General features: G+C 30.1%; 1 protein-coding gene across 1 annotated transcript in view; it reads left to right on the forward strand.

Moving 5' to 3' along the window:
- The window catches only part of LOC129959701 (cartilage oligomeric matrix protein-like), a 594,738-nt gene that overhangs the window by 477,635 nt on the left and 101,288 nt on the right, over window positions 1-15,815 (forward strand). The window lies entirely within an intron of this gene.

The following is a 15,815-nucleotide window of genomic DNA, read 5'->3' on the forward strand; positions in this document are numbered from 1 at the left end:
TTAAAAGTTATGTTTCTTCACGTCTTGTACAGACCTGTCGAAAATACAAGAAGGAACTAATATTCCTAAGGCTATTTCGAGTTTGTGTTTTATTAAACAGTGATTTTTGTCTCACGATTTAGAATATTAATTTTATTTTGTTAAATATATGTTAAAATATCTACTTTTAAAAGCTGTAAATAGCATAGTTGATTTAGAAATAGACTCCAGGATGGCTGCTCGAATTTCATGCCACTACTACCCACTTCTTTGGTGGTTTTCTTGTGATAGTTTAGGCTAGTTCTATTAAAGCTCCATTTGTTTAGTATATTAACACTCATTTATTTTGAGATAGGCATCTTTTAAGAATATAACTAAGCAGCTCCTCTTAAAATTTCTTCAACTCACCAATTAAAGGATATTAGGTCTAGAGTGTCAGATTTAACTTGCATCAGGCCCACTAATGTGGAATTTTAATGGAATAGGATTACGAGCTTGACAATCTCCGGTCCAGATGACCTTACTACTAGGTCATCACGGCCCACATGACAAATAAATGAATAAACGAAAAGGTGCATTTTCAGTTTTCCATTACAGATATCAATAAATTATCAATTAAATTTCAATCGCAATGGCTATGGCTTTGCTTTTATGGGTTGTTTTCATATTCACTAATTCAGGAAGTATTCACCAACTTTAACTAATCTCTTTTTTTGCAAAAAATTCCTATAGAAAATTTTTATAGCATTAAATATACTATATTATACATAATATACTTAAAAACATACCCTCCAAAATTGGTTACTTAGTCATCCTTAATACTTCTTATATATATATTACATATATCGAATTTCCACACATGATTGAAGGATAGATATTTCCAAAGAATTTTAATTAATTAAAACAATATTTAAAATTATTTAACAGATATTTATAATTTACTGAATAAATAAGTAAAATGTTATTTAAAAAAACTCGCATAATGCGATTTTGTCGACCAAAAAATTAACGCTATTTTTCAGACATTTACAATTTTTTTTATTAAATAACAAGGACTTGTACCTTTTTAAAATTATCAGTCTCAGTTTAACATCATAACAAACTCCTATACATATTTGTAGTTATTATTTCTCAGTTTAACATCATAAAAAATTCCAAAAAATATTTTTAATTATTATTGCTCAGTTTAACATCATAACAAACTCCTATACATATTTGTAATTATCATTGCTCAGTTTAAAATCATAACAAACTCCTATACATATTTGTTATGAGAAGTATTTTCAGTGTTTTTGTATTTATGCTAAAACGAGATTCCGTTTCTTTTTTAATCCATGCTAAAAGAATTTTTTTTACTAATCCCCAAGATTGCTGTGTGTGACGATTCGGAAGAGGATATTTTAGGCGTTTTTGTAGTCTCCGTAGTTTTTCCCTATATATACGTAACCCCGTAGTTGTCGTCTAATTTCCGTAGCATTTGGAGGGTATGCTCTAAAATATATTTAAAAAAATACTCAATTGATATTGGACCACTTTTATGAGTCTATGGTTATAATTGGTTATAAATTTACTGCAAAATAACTTTCTAAGTATGTGTATTTATTATTATTGAAAATAGTTCAAGCCACCTATAGATATTTTTCTATAATCTCAAAGCAGGCTGCATCCATTAGCGTGCCACTCGATATATCATTCTGAGATCTTCTGTCCTCTAAGCTTTATAGCGCGTGATGGGTTTTAATTAATGCTTGACAAAGCTAATAATGATTAGTCGTAATGCTGGCAGTGACAAAGGAGGAGATTTTCGCACACCGCGCCATCTGTTGGAGCTTCAGATAACAGATGACTGACAGAGACAGTCTTGGCTTTTATAAATAATTCATTTCGTCCAACTTTAAGGAGATTAGATGCACTCGCATAACTCGGGGCATATTTCGGAAAAACTTGAATTTTATTTCGACATTTACTTTAATATAGGGAAATGGAATTACTACTAGTTGTCAGTGTCATGGGTTAATGCGTTTTTGAAGATAAATTTTTTTTTATATGCATGGTCTGTGTTGTCATTTTTTTAATGTTACAGTTTTGTTTCTTTTTTTTTCGGGGGGGGGGAGGAGTAATTTTTTCTATTTATTCTTCTACTCTATTTTTGTTCATATTCTCATAGCTGCAATTTCAAGGCCATTTTTTCAGATTTGTTTAAAACTTAATTCTCAAATAGTAATATCCATCTACTTGCACTCTTTAGATCATAGTGACCACGTGTCAGAGTGCCGACTTGTTGTATGATCGTCTTTTCGAGATCCGATTCTACTGAAAGATTCGCCGTACTTACGGAAACCTATTCGGTTATGACTTGTTAAATCCATTCAGGATCACACTGCCTTCCCAAGCGTGAAGTGGGGATCTTTGGAAAGAGAATCAGAGCTCGGATGCCGCTCTCGACATCTGACCACGGTTCAGAATTATGAGGCCTTTCCCTGAAGAGTCTTCGTGCGGCATTAAAACGGGATGTAAATAATATCAAGGTTCCGTTAAATTAAAAATCCCTGAAAAATAATAAGCTGCAATATAGAAAATCCCAGCAAGATACAAAAAAGATTTATTCAGTGGTATTCAATGATATACGAAATAATTTATAAATAATAGTTAAATTCCTTAATTATTCTGCTACATAAAATTCTTAAATTAAGGATTTTTTTAATACATAAATTCTTTTAAGTATGATGTATGCATTAACCCTTTAAAAGACTATTTTTTTTCTAGTCATGATATATTAAAATATTTTTAGGATTGTGATTGGCTTAAGAAAAGTGACTCATTTAGCTTATTAGATAAATTTCTTTTGATTAATTAATTAATTTGGTTAATTAATAATTAAGTAACAAATCAAGACGCACCATTTTGTGTGCGATAAGGAAATGAAGCATCTAAGTTTCCGTTTGATTGAAAAATTTGTCAGAACTTAACGCAAAACTACATAATTCCATACAAAGATTGATGAATTTGGTGGGAAGCATACTTCCCTTGGCCCTAGAAAGGGTTAATCAGTTAAAGTTTTACTTATATTCGGAGATTTTTTCCTTATTTGCACTTTATTTTTCACTCAAAGAGAGGAAACCATTTGAAAGAATTAGCAACAATAAAGAGTAACACCATAAACATTTTATTCGCTGTAGTTCTATCCACATAGACTTAAGAAAGTTATATACTCCACATTAATTTATAATCTCTACTTCTACATATTTGAACAATGTGCAGTTATTTACGTCTTCACTAACCATTTACGACACATAGAACAAAATGTGGCTTCTTTCAATATACATGCTATGCTGAAAAGAAACAAATCCACCCAGTTTGAAATATGAGATCCGTTATTTAGAGACAGCTTATATCTTATGTGATAAATAAACAATTATTAATACGGCAGAAAAGCGAGATTAAATGTTTAATTATTACATTTGCATTAATTTTGGTAAATATTCGCTTTGAACAAATTTAAATATAGTCACTTACATGTAATAACTTTTAATTAATCTGTGTTCTAAAAATAATTTCCTAATCACTCACAGTACGGCTTCACTGGAATTTTAACTTCTGAACTGTGCGGGCTGTTATTTTCCTCTTTTAATCAAAACGCTGTGTTGGCAAATTCATTTCTAAAACTTTATATGCTCCAAATATATTTTCTTGCTTTTTCATTTCAGTTTTTTGATTTCTTATTCGGTGCTTTCAAACATGCTTTCGCCATGGTTTGAAAAAGAGTCTTGATAATATATAAAAATTGAACTATTTCCTTCAAATTATAAAGAATAAAAATCGTTAAAGAACTCAACGCCGATTTCTGAAATCATGTTTTACATATATTTTTTATTATAAATTATTGAGCTTAATATCACGTGAGAAGAAACTATTTAAGACAAGGTCGTTTTTCAAATTAAATTTCAAATTTCTTTTACAACAATTTTTTACTAAAGCAAGCAATTTATATTTTTCAACTAGTCGCCTTTATTAATCAGCGAGTTCGCCGGTAATATTTATTCAGTTTAATTTTAATTAAGTCTCTTAACGCATAGCTTGATGGTCTTGCACCTCTCAGCGAATTATTTTTAAGTATCAAATAGTAACATATATTCAAACTGTACTATTTTAACTGTTTTAACCTTTCTCGTTTATTAAGAATGTGAACTTTTCTGTTCGAATCGAGTCCATGACAACATAGTGTCATTGAAAAGTTAAGTGTCTAGGTAATCTATTTCAAACTACGCGTTGTTTTATGTGACAGCGAAATTTCATTTCATGTATTCTTTTGTGCACGAAGCAATTAATTAGTCAAATCATTTTTGTTCTATATTTTTCAAAAATAAAAAAATCCATTTAAATACCTGATGAAATGATGAAAACGGCTTAGATTTCAAAGAAATGGAACGAATTAGAATCAAAGAAATGAAAATTATGCAAAAAAAAGAAGAAAAGAAAAGAAAGAAAGAAAGAAAAGAAAAAAAATTGTCAACATTTCGAAAAAGAAGCACTATGGCTAGAAGGATTTAATTAAAAAAATATTTTTCAAATTTTAAAGTCGTATATACTTATTTTTTTATGTAATATTTGTAAAAAAAATCAGCAATTATATTTTTAGAATTCACACCGGAAAACTCATAATGCCCGCTGAATTTTTAATTAAAGTTTCAAGAAAGTCATTCTAAAGTGATCTCAACTTCTAAAGTATATCAATTCGAAATTTTGTATCTCTATATCAAAATATATATATTATAAAAAAACAAGCAAGCGCACATTTTTTTTACATATATTAATAAGAAAAATTTGTTTCCGGCATTGTATTCGTTTTCAATACATTATAAGAGAAAGCAAATGAAATGATTCATGGAGTCATATTATGCAATTTTATTAGTCTAACCGATGTATCCACGGTTGCTTACATCTATTTGTTTTATATGCAATGTAAGAAAAAGAAAATACATATATTTGTAAATATATAGATTATAATCTATATATTTACGAATACATGTATAGATTTAAAAAATGATAATGCTTTATTTAAATTAATTTTGAAAAATTTATTGAAAATCAGAAAATATTTGTACGTGATGAAATTGATTTTACATAATATATCATATATATCATCATACATATAGTAATTATTACATAATATATCATATCATTACATATATCATATTTTAATACTAGTAGGTGTAGAATTATGCAAGGCGCAAACAAACAAACGGACAGTCAGTTATACAGCCTGTGTCAACTACGTGAAGTTCAATCAAATCATATGTCGAAGAGTTATTTATGGTCCAATATTTGTTGTGGCATGCAAATATTCGATGCAGTTTGTTTAATATTTAACTCCCTTTTGTAGATGAATTCTGCTTTACCATTATTTAAAACTTGTTTAATAAATACATAGCTACAATTGAACAAAGCCTTGCATTATCCAGGCATGATCGAGATACCAAGGAACAAATCTAAGTACTTGTCCATTGCCCAAATGTGCGCCACTTCTGTCAGATTTTCGAGGACGTTTTTACTTCCTGTAGATTTAAATAGTATTCCTCCTCTTCATATTTATAAAGGAATTTTTGAATCGTTTTGCAATGAAATTGATAAATAAAAAAAAATAAACTGAAAAATGTCCACAATATTTGTAACAATGAATATATTAAAGGCTAAATATATTAAAAACTAATAGAATGTATTAAAAATTAAAACAATGAAAATAAAAAATTAAAGATTTTAAAAAGTATTTTTATTATTAATATATTTATAAAAATAAACAGAACCAAAAACCCTGGTATCAACTACTGGTTCAATTTCTCCTATTTTTGTTTGATATGATATATTGCCATAATATCAATCTCTATAGCGATTTATCTTCATATGCAGTGTATTGTGACACACTGTTTTTCGATTTCTCACAAAAATGGGACAGACGGCTGATGAACCTTGATAATAATTCTACAGACCATATGCTTTCATATGGAACAAAAAGTTTTCAAAATTTATCTGGTAGTCGAGACTGCCGGACTCTGACGCGGACTTTTCGCGTAAACAATATATGTTTTATAGACAGTATATATACATTGTTTTTTTTTTTATTTTTGGAAAAACCGGAGGAAATAGATGAGAGCAAGTGGTTTATATTGAAGTGTCTAGAGGTCATAAAGGTTGGAGGCTCTATTTTAAGTTTTTTTTTCTGCAATATCCCTCGTAAGGGGAGACGGAGGGTGCAGACGACACTTGATAAATATTTGGGACTTATGACTTTCACTTGAAATAAAATTTGGCAGTTTCAGTTTAGTTACTGTGTCTGGCATTTGGTTCTTTATTTTTGACGATTATTTTAAATATCTACATAATGGATGAATTACTGGTAATCGAAAGTGGCAATTAAACTATAAAAGAATAAAATATTTTTATCAAAAATATTCGAAGATTAAAACAAAACCGTAATTATATAAGAAGTTCAAAGCAACATCTGTAGGAAATTAGCTATAATATATATTATAAAACTGAAAATAGAAAAATTTAAAAAATTAAAATATGTTATGAAGATAACTAAGATTTTAATTAGCTTTAAACAGATGCAAGAAATGAATGTCTCATTTTGATTACATGCGTATTTTTCTATAAGTTTTTCTAGTTTAAGTTCTAGTTAAAAATAATTTTTTTTTTATCTAGAAAAAAACAAAAGGGATACTTTTTGAAACGGGGGAAAAATGGACATAAAAAAAAATGTTTCATAGGTTCATTTAAAGAAAATAGTACACCAAATTGGATTATCAATTTTTTATAAAGTAATTATTTCAAAATTATTTTTGAATCTTAAAATTCCAGCTGGCTTAAAATGAATAAATCCAATTAAAACATTTTATACGCTTCATCTTTTCTTATACTTTGTTTTTCTAAAATGTGATACAAAACAACATCGATTTGTTCTCTTTGAGCCAACATTTGATGCCTTTAATGACCTTTATGATACTTATTTCTTTTTTTTTATTTAGTTTATGTCGCTTGTAGTTTCTGAGTATTAATAGTTATTGTAACTGTTTTTTAGGCTATTTCTCTAAATGATGATAATATTGTAGCTTGAACTGGGCTGTTGAAATCAGTTCGTACACCAATCGCGGCAACTTTTGGACAATAACAAACTCACCTAACCTTCTTTTTAAATCATTTTGATAAACTTATTATAGAAAATATTTATCAAAAGAGTTTCTTTTCTGAGGATATAATATTTCTCTTAATGCTATAAAGACTATACAAGGAATTTAAGTTTTTGATAAAATATTTAATTTATGGCGTTCTAAACGTAAATACTTCTTTTCTAATTGTAACTGAGGTGCTCTTTTTCTAAAAAGAAAAATTCCATAAACCACATATACATCATTTCAACGTAAGATGTCTGTTTATTATCTAAATATTTAATCACAGTTTTGATAAAATAGAGGTGATAGTACAATTTGGCTTATCTTCACTATATCAAAACCTCATGCATTTTTGGTTTTTATTTTGGCATCCAGATTTCTGGTGAAAAAAATTCCACATTTAGATATAAAGTACGCATTCCTTAGAATTCAATTATTACTATAGTACACTCCCGAGCATCCGACCTAATGTGGCGGAAGGGAGGCCGGATAACAAAAAAGCCGGATAGGCCGGAGTTCTATAAACATATTTCTTTGCCCACCAATACCAGAAGACAAAGTTTTTATATCAAAATTCACTATTATAATATGTATTTTCTCACTTCTTATTGAGTACTAAGCCCTCCGTTTATCTCAAACCATGTAGAATGTAAATTTATGAATACTATACGTATTGTGGAGTTATAATTAAGTACTGAGGCAACAATTGAAATTCGTTACACATTGATGAAGCAATGAACAACAAGCAGAATGCTGCTCTTTTCCTGTCTCAACTTATATTTTGAGCACGACATGCAGGGGTATCTTAATAGATGCCCGCTTCCAATGCCTTCAAAGCAATTCATTGCTGCCGATGCAAGAAAATTAGGCCGGATAGTACGGAAACCGAATAATTGCAAACCGTACTGTATTATTAAATCATTCCATTATTTATGATCCAAAAATAAGTATCCAATACTAGTTGGGACAAGGCATATATGAGGGCCATTTTGTTTCAAGCTACAATATTCCAAAAAAACAAATTTTAAAGAATATAACGAATTTATTCCCGGGAGTTATGTACAAACGTGGATATTTTTACACAGAATCACTGTGATTCTGTCATTTGTCGTGTTTCTGGAAATTCGAACAATTTGTTATATCTGTTAATCAGGTGCTCGATTTCCTTTTCGAATAGCATTGTTGCCAGTGATGCGAGACAAGCTTTAACGTTGTTTGGAAGTTTCTTATTAATCTGGAAGTTTTTGTCACCTAGTCAGTGCCAGTCTCTAACTGCGTTTTCGATGAAGGTCGCTACATAATGAGAATTTGTTCAACCAGTTGATCATGTGGTTCAGAACAAAGGGAATATATAGCAATTCCAGGCATAGAATTGGCTGATCGGCAAGCCAAAATTTAGACATTAGAATATGTATGCTTGGATGTTCCTATTTCATATTCTTTCCTTAAAAGAAGGCTCAAAGAACTCCCAAAGAAATTATTAATTTCAATGCGACTTTTGAAGGTCTTGAAACAAAGGAACTTCTGGCATCATTGGTGGTAACATTCTTCGAAAAGAGGATCGAAAATCTAGATCACCATTAGGACAAATGACTGAAACTTCAGGCGATTACCTCTAAAAATAACCATAATTGCACATAACTTCCGGTAATAATGTTTTCTTTACTCTTGTTACTTTTTTATAACACATTGGAACTTGGAAAGTAAGATGACCTTCTGGTCTAAACCATCTGGCTGCAAGATTTCAATGAATATTAATCCATGGCGAAAATAAGCTTTTAAATAATTTTGATTAGGCATAAAATTTTAAAATATTTACTTTAAAACTGCTTCAACGTAATTTAATTGAAGATTGACATTTATTATTTGACAAATGGTGTTCACATAGAAGAATAGAACACTTCTCAAATCTTTAGATAATTCCTTGTTCTTTATTTTTTTAAGGAAATATAAATCATTTACTATCTACTACAAAACGATCTAATCAAATCTGTTTCTGAGCAATAATATATTTCATGCGAAGATATTATGCATGGAACAGAAACTGATTTTCATATATTAACTTAAGAAATTTTATTTCCTCATAACCGAATGCGTGGACCCCATTATTCAATCATATCGGAAGATCTAATTTAGTTTATTGGAGGTATAGATTTATTAATGCAATTATGTTAATAAAGGAAGTGAATTATGATAGAATCTTGAACATAATTCGTGAATTCTGATCAATATCATCCGAACTCAGATGGCTTCGGCATTTATCTAATTTGATTTTATGAATGAATAATTTATCCAGAAAGATCTCATCTTGAGAAGACTCGCCAAACCGAAACATTTAATAATTATTTTGGATATTTTTATTTTGTCATACGATTTTTGAAATTTACATTGAGAAGAAATCGCCCCGAGTTTTGAAGATTTTTTAGTGACATCTGAATAAATTTTTTTATATATTCCAGCCAAATATTATATATTTACAAATATAAGGCAGGACATAAACTTCTTACTGTTCATTTTTGGATTTGAAAACCTTCTGCATTTTTGCGCATGCGTTAAGATGCGGTTATTTAGCCAAAATGGGGGTGAGAATAAAGATGGAAGGAGGATTTAGCAATACGGTGAACTCGGGTTATATGCTAATTTAGGAGGCTTACAAATAGTGGATAACCTGTAATATCGTCGGAAAAAATTCACAATAAAATACTTTAAAGCAATTTTTATTTCCTATAAGGGGTGCTACACATTAAATTATAATGAATAAATTGAAAATTTATATTCTTAAAATCTGCTAATTTACTTTTATACGAAATAATAATTTTTTATGTTAAAACGCACCTTTTTTTTATGTGTTATTGAATTTTGATAACATTTTGACATTAACAACATTGGATAATCTCTGTCATATTTAATGATCTTATATAAAACATTCTTTGTGCCACTTCTAGAAAAGTTTTTTGCGTGCGCTTGACCCTTCTGATTCTGAAAGGTTCGCTTATACCCCTCTTCACGTCACACTAAAATATTAAAACTGTATCTGTATTATTTCGAAAGATATTAAGGATTTTATTCGCAATGGCAGCGATTTAAAGGACCTGAAGCTTCAAAAATGACCGACTCCGAGTTTCCGATCTAGTGTCACTGCCCAAAGAAATATTAAATAATTTTACTCTTTTTAGCAGAGAATTGTGCCCTTTTGGAAAAAGATTATTGATGCTTTTTATCAGGAAGCTTTGGCCAATTGTAAAACACCAGGTTCGCATGAAGCACATATAAAAAAAAAACAATAAATGAGAAATATATCTTCAAAATTATGCGAATTTACTAACGACTGGCATCCGATGAGCTTCTTCAACCTTGCACAAGAAGTTTGACACAGAATTTAAGTGAAAGTTTCCATAGTTTAATAAGGAGTAAATGCACAAAAGAAATTTGTTTGATTGTGTCAAGTCCAGATTGCAGTTGCAGTTTCTGAATTCAATGTAGGGATATCTAAATCATTAGAAAGTATTCAAGTTGAAAATAATATTCTTCTGAACAAACAATCTAGACAGTTAGCCATGTGGAGGGATTATGAGGGTGTGTATAAGAGAAGGCATAAGAAATTTGTTGTGTATGAGTTAGTATGAGATTAACAACACTAGATAACCTCGGTCGTATTTAATGATATTGTATAAAACATTCTTTGTGCCACTTCTATAAGTTTTTTTTTGGCTCTTGAATTAGTCACTTAAACAATCAAACACAAGTTTGCATTCAAATAAAATAGTATGCGGTCAAAAATGATTTGATACTCACATATACGCTGGAAAAAAAACTGAATGAAAAAGATCTAATGGGGCAGAAATCAAAATCAAAGAATTCCAAAAATGCATTTCCTTTCTCGTCTTGCCCCTTATAGAAGCAGAATCATAGAAAGGTGGTAGTCTCGGATACTGAAACGAAAATCAAGTGATTGCAATATCATGCTTTACCATTATCACTTAAATTTCATAAATATTCAATAAGTTTATGATAAGGATTGGAAGCCTATGTGATAAAAAGTACAATAAACAGTTATGACCATTGCATATATTTAATTAAAGATTTATTGGAAGATGGAACTACTATTTTCACACTGCTTTGAAAAGTGCTTTTAAGCTTTGGTGCCCAAGTTTCGAAAGCCTAACACACATGATATTCAATGTTCAGCCGTTGCTTCATTGCTGTTTATAGGAGCGCGAATCGATACAGCAAGCGTGGACAATTTGAGACACGTTTTAGTTAGAATCGCTCCATTAATCAATGCGTTGACAGCAGTTAAGTAAACTCCAAACCACACTATCGAAATTCCACAGCTCATCGATTGAGTCTCTCTGCTACTGATTAATAATTGCCGACAACTTTGTTTTGGGTAATTGAGGACATAAAACGAATCTGAATAAAATGGAAACATCCCCTGGAGAAATTTTCGATATCAATCTTAGGTAGTATTGTTTAAATGTTCTCGGGAAATGTTGTTTTATCTTATTATAAAGTTTTAAAAGACATTAATCTCCATACAGTGCAGCAGATTGCAGTAAATCGTTTCTGCGGATTTCTAACAAATAATTCAAAGAGAGAGTAAAGGCGAGTAGAGAAAAAGAAGATAATAAAAATTCGCATTTTCTTTTTCTGGTTTATGTTGCTTCATCATATTCACTTTCCATCCAACGATGTTATTTCAAAATAACCTAAAGGGAAGATTGGATGAAGCAAGACAAAAGCATAAGGCCTACGATATGCTCCATGAAATATTCAGAGGTAGAATTCTTGGCAGTTTTATTTTTTATTCTATACTCTGTACTTGTTAAGGAGACGTGAAGCAGAAACGCTTTAAAATTTCTTTAGCATAGATAAGAATCTTTGGGAAGAAACTGACAAGGATTTTATGAATTAAATAAGGAAACTTTCTGTTAATAAAAAGAAAGGCAATTATATAAAACCAATTTTAAAATTTCAATAATTCTACTCTTTATTAAAGTTTACGTCCTAGTACCGTATTTCAAGTTCAATTTGTTTATTTAAAATATATGCTATAGTTAGTCTATTACACCGCATTTCTACCATCAGTATCATCGCTGAATATCGTCCCTTTACTGGGATTCTTGGCGACAATTAAAAATAGAAAATACAAGAATTACAACTCTACCCCAGTATAAGAACTGTGATCTGAAGATTTTTTTGAAAAATTTCATATTCGGTAGGAAACTTATAAAAAGTGAAGCACTCATACGTGGGGTTGATTCCATCCTTGGAGTGTTGATGGCAGAGTTGAGCACTCTAGCTGTTTCGATGTGACCTATTATTGCTTCTTATTTAGCCGTTTGATGTCTTCTGCTGTGTTAATATCTACGAGTACTGTTCATTGTGATCACCAATGTTGCGTTTTTGTTATTTATGGTTTTGGGGAATATTTGTGAAATAAAGTGTCGTCTTCCATTAAGATGATTTCTGCAACAATAATGAAAATCAGTGGAACCATACAATGGCATTATGGCGCAATATTTCATTTGTACATTATGTGCAACATTTTAATTAAATTATAGCATTGTTGAGTGAATTTATTTTAGACGCAAGTTTTAGAAGATGTTTAATGAATATACACACTTTTGAATATGCCCGTTTCAATTTACGGGCATATTCAAAAGTGTGTATATTCATTCCCTAATTTAATAATATGTTGTATCAACGTAAATTTTCTTGCTTAGTGGCTGTTTAGATGCTATTGAGATAAACTTTTCAATGTAAGAATTGATGCTAACGCTATACCAATAAAAATATACCTCAAATTTCTACTATATAGTGTTTTTATAATCTATTTCTGCTCTGATCATCCAATAGATAGTATTAAGCTAATGTCCTACGTCTATAAGCGATATAAGCGCTGTATTAGCGATATTGATACGTTACTTGATATTCTGAATACCGTACAATATCCTGAAGATATTGTAAAATTTCATTTGGCTGTATTGTGCTAATAACTATAATAACCCAGATGAGATTGTGATATTTATTTTAATAAGTTTTAATAAGGACCGTAACAGGCATCTCAACAAGTCAAAAAGTACAACAGTTCCTTTTCGATTAATATGAAAATGGATATAATATACAATCTTTTTTAACCCTTTTCTACGAATATATTTAATTATCTAGGTAGATGCCACATCTTTTTTGGGATAATTACTGTTATTCCTATTCATATAAGAACGTTAAAAGCAACTGGATACTGATGCGTCTCCAAGTGATTTTTTTTATTTCAATTTATTGGCATTTTAATTAAATTTGATTTTATGGCATGAAACACTCCATAATTTAAAGAGTTATGTATTATGGACTTCACGTTAATTATTATGAAATAAATTATGGAGTTAATCTGTATCTTAAAATCTAAAGTAATAAATATCTGTAATCTTATGCTATTTGTTTCCTGTCAAAAGCTTGCTCCTCATTTAATTTTATTGAATCCTATATTACATTTATTAATTGCAAAGAAAATTCGCCCATATCATATATTCCATATCATATCCAAGAATATCATTAGCAACATCTAAGACAATCCAGTTAACGAAATGAAACTCCTTAAACGGCAGTTTACGATTGTGATTGTATCGAGCGTGGACTTTGATAAACATTGAACACAACAGAAAATAAAAGCAATCTGTAACGAGTTCAAGAACTTGGGATTCCGCATTTAACTTTTGGAACATTCACTCTTCCCGGCGACTTTCATCAAGACAAACAGCCCTGGAACGACAGGACTTTCTGCAGGATAACGATTCTCCTAAGTATGATTGTTTTCCTAATACGGGGCATATTGCGTCGAAGCATTGGAAATGAACTTGTTTTCTCCGAGGAGGCCTATCGCATCAGAAGATATGAGCCCAGCCCTGAGGAATGGCGGCTCCGCCCCATATCGTCGAAATGGGTCGGCACTTGATCGTTTTCTTTAAGGGTTTTAATGAATGCTGTGATAGCAGTCACTGCATTTCGACTATTACAGTTTCTCATTTAAGACGCGAGTCTGAATGGTTGGCTGAAAGTCCTTAGCAGCGAGAAACGTTGAATGTGCCATGATGTTGGAATCAACGGCAATTTCTTTCATTTTGTGATTTGATATAAATCCGGAAAGTAAGAATTCGAAGAATTTTCGTAAACAGTTATTTTTAAGCGAGATTTTCTGGGTTTCATTCCGTTTTAAAATAAGAAAAAAAAATTCGTTAAAAGTTTAAAAAAAAATGATGGAATTTCTTAAAATGCTTTTTTTAATACCAGAATGTTGAGAACGAGATTACATTTAATATCTTAGTTGCCCAATACCTATTTAAAATTAGCTTGATTTTTGAGAAAAACGAAGAGATATTTTGATACCTTTCAGTCTAATTTAATACCTACAAATTAAACATTTGGTGCCAAAAAAAATACTCGGGTAAGTCATACTAAACTTATTAATTTAAACTTTGGAAACGAACCCGAATTATGATATTAACCGTTAAAGAGAAGCTTGTTATACTTAAATATAAATGAACAATGCGATGGACATCAGATAAAAAAAAACTTATAATTTTGGGGTTATATAGAGGACAACTTCAGTTGTTATTGGTTCAACTGTTACTAGTTCTTTAAACAGAATAACACAAATTATTTAATTTCTAAAATATCAGAGAATTCTCCAGGGAATAATTTTGAAGAAATTTAAAACTAACAAATAAAGAATTAATTGTTTAGTAGGACTCTCTGTATATTCCAAAATTTATTTTTCAATGATTTATTGAATTCTTCCCATTACTATAATCATCAATTTTCTGTTAGCTTTTATTTTCTATTGGTTTCTATTCCACTGAAAATTATTTATTAAAAAAATTTTAATAATCTATAACAATATTTTTAGTTTAATTCAATCCAATTATTTTTAATTTTTAATATTTTTTTCGTGGTTGATGAAACTTTCAGGAATTTTAAGGGACATATCTTGAAATCGAGACTTTAGTATAAAATTTGTGGCATCAGGTAGATTCCTATAGGAAGGCTGCTAATTGCAATGGTTCTCATGACAAGACTTAAGGAAAATTTCTTCAGTTCTTTACCGATCATGGTCCACAGAATCCAAAAATATCCTTCGGTCAAAAATTTATACGTATATAATGTTTTGGCCATGCTATCTTTTGAACAGGATAACTAGAGTAATTTTGTTTGGATTTTAACTGGCTTGGAATATGTTGTTAGAAATGTAAAAAATTTCGGACGAGTTCCTAAATAGCCAGCCCATCTATCCCAAAGGAGGTAGAAATGTTGAGGGATTGAAACCTCCATTTCGCAATAAATTTCTTAATATTGAAGATACAGGTAATCTGATAAGCCAAATTAGCGTCTCATTAAGACGAACAACTTTTGTATTTAAATTTTTTCTGTAACTGCAATATTGTAGAATTTAGTGGCTCAAAAGAGATTTCCAAGCCAATTTTGAACTGTTTCTAACATCAACAGCTTATGTAGCCAGATAGTAACTTAGATGCAAAGGAATCTACCTTTGCCTTCCAGCTTGCCGAGAAGAATTTCTTATAGTTCGAATACAAAAATCATTAATTATAAATAATTTATATTTTTAGTTTAAGGAATTTTAAATCATAACAATGTTTTCTTCTACACTAA

The sequence above is a fragment of the Argiope bruennichi genome, chromosome 1, assembly GCF_947563725.1.
Source record: "Argiope bruennichi chromosome 1, qqArgBrue1.1, whole genome shotgun sequence".
Classification (NCBI taxonomy): domain Eukaryota; kingdom Metazoa; phylum Arthropoda; class Arachnida; order Araneae; family Araneidae; genus Argiope; species Argiope bruennichi.